This window comes from Octopus sinensis, linkage group LG2 (assembly GCF_006345805.1).
Source record: "Octopus sinensis linkage group LG2, ASM634580v1, whole genome shotgun sequence".
NCBI lineage: Eukaryota > Metazoa > Mollusca > Cephalopoda > Octopoda > Octopodidae > Octopus > Octopus sinensis.
The window spans coordinates 7,597,663-7,600,203 of NC_042998.1; positions in this window are offsets into that span (position 1 = coordinate 7,597,663).

Here is a 2,541-nt window from a genome sequence, read left to right on the forward strand (position 1 = left end):
GCATATATACATCTATATACACTTATGAATATAAATATTTGCCTATATATTTATATATATAGTATACATATGATTTATACGCAACTGTTTTATTTATACACTATATATACACACATACACACATATATAAACATAATCACTGTATACGTTTATATATGTTTGTGTGTGTGTGTGTTTACATTTATATACGTATTTATACATATTTCTCGATAATTTTACTTATGTGTATGTATATGCATATATAAATATATATTTATTCATACGTACATATGTATATACGTATATGCTATATGATTAAATAAGCTTAGGTGTATATATACACACATATATAAATAAGCACACGCACATGCATATGTACACACATTTATATAATATTTATAAACACATCGATATCATGAATATGTGTGAGTGTGTGCTTTACGTATGTATATACACATTTTTACATATATGCATATGTATATGCATGAATATATATATGTAAACATATGTATATATGTAACATATGTATATATATATATATATATATATATATAATATATATATATATATATAGGTATATAATGCAAATATATATGTATATATATTATGAATTATATACATATGAATTATATATATATATGATTACATACATAAATCTATATATATATATGCATATAATACATATATAGATGTATATATAGATACTCACATATAAATGATATATATATATATATATATATATATACATATATATGTAAAGTGCGTGCACGTACACACATATATGTATGTACATATATACATACACACCTACACACATGTGTAAAGGTATATTTATGAATTGCTTCTTCCATCTTATTTATTCCGCTTCATAAGCAGTTCCTTTTATAATATTTAAACGAAATTATGGATATATATATATGTATATAAAGAACAGTTATACTGTCGGAAAAGGAATCGTTTTAACGACATCTTACCATGGATAATATTGTAGTTTGTGTGTTATGCAGTTCGATAAAATAAGCTTCTACAATACAGTGGATATTTAATACATCATCACGAATACCACCATTTATTATATTCTTAAGTTTCTTTTAGTTTAAAAACTTTATCTATTGCAATATTTCGGAGAAGTCAGTCAACGAGAGAGAAGACAAAGAAAAAAATAGTAAAATATTATCAATAATAAATAAACACCGTGAGTTCTAATAGTTACAATATTTGTTCTGTCTCCATATCGAAATATATTTTATAAGAAGGAAAAGTGAAGTGATAATTTCAAGCCTTTGACGTAAACAAGCGTTAGTAATCGAATATTAAATGATAATTTAGTAGTGTAAATTGTAGGAGATATAAACTGAGCTAGCAGATATCTCTTTAAGAAAAGATCAGGAGTGTTCGTATGTACATGATAATTATATGAGTTCCTTCAGCTCTGAAATTCGATTCTTCATGAATTAATTTTTTTTGTGTTCTTTGCTCTTCAAATCATTCCTTATCCCCAAAACAGATCGTAAAGTGAATTTTCTTACGATTTGAATTAATGAAATTGTTGAAACATGTTACGAAGAGTATGTTCATGATAAAAAAAATTAATAAAAAAAAACAATAAAAACAGCAACAATATTTGGAACAATAAAACATAACCTACTTTTTATTAGAAAATTTCTAAAATTTTTCTTAAAGAATTTAACTGTTGCATTGGTTAGTGATGCTGCTAGAGTGACGTTTCTCATTGCTGTTATGACTACAGTTGGTGAAATTGCTATTGCTACAGTTGTTTGGTGTTGGTTTAATTCTTCTTGTTGCTTCTAGTACAGAAATCTACATCACTTTTATGCCAAAATTGTTTTGAAACAGTTGCCTTGTGTATTGTGTAGTGTTCATGCTCTTTATTATTATTATTATTATCTTTATTATTATTATTATTATTAGTTGGTTTGAGTGCAACATGAAATTACAGTGGGTACTTTCTTAAATGCCATTATTTTTACTGTTTGATTTCTAATGCTTCTGTCGTACTTGCATATGATTATTTTCTCAATGATATTATTTTTTTATTACTAGCGCTGCTTATGAGTTTAGAGCAGTTCAAAGTTCCATTGTTGATCGAGTTTAAACGGATTGCTAAACAATTTTATTTTCTGATTAATACGTAAAGCTTGATGCTTGACATATATTCGGTGAGAATGGATCAAATGTATGATGTATCTGATATCCTCATAATGTAAAAAAAAAATGAGGTCATGTAAAATTCTATTCTTGGGAATGTCATACGCACACCTCATAATACCCAACGTTTTCAATAACAGTGGCTGTTACATCTATTTGTTTAGCATCTATCAAAGTGTAGTTCATACCTTAACAGCTCTGATTTGGAAACTAGATGCTCTTTTGATAAGAATCAAATAACGTACGAAAAGCTTTCTTGACTTTATTCCCGATTGGAATATGTAGCTCATTCTGAAGTACTTGCATTATTCAGAGACGTCATGTTGATAACTGATTAAAATTCTAACGATTTCAAGTAACATGGTGAGCCGTATTAATATAAACAGTCAAAAT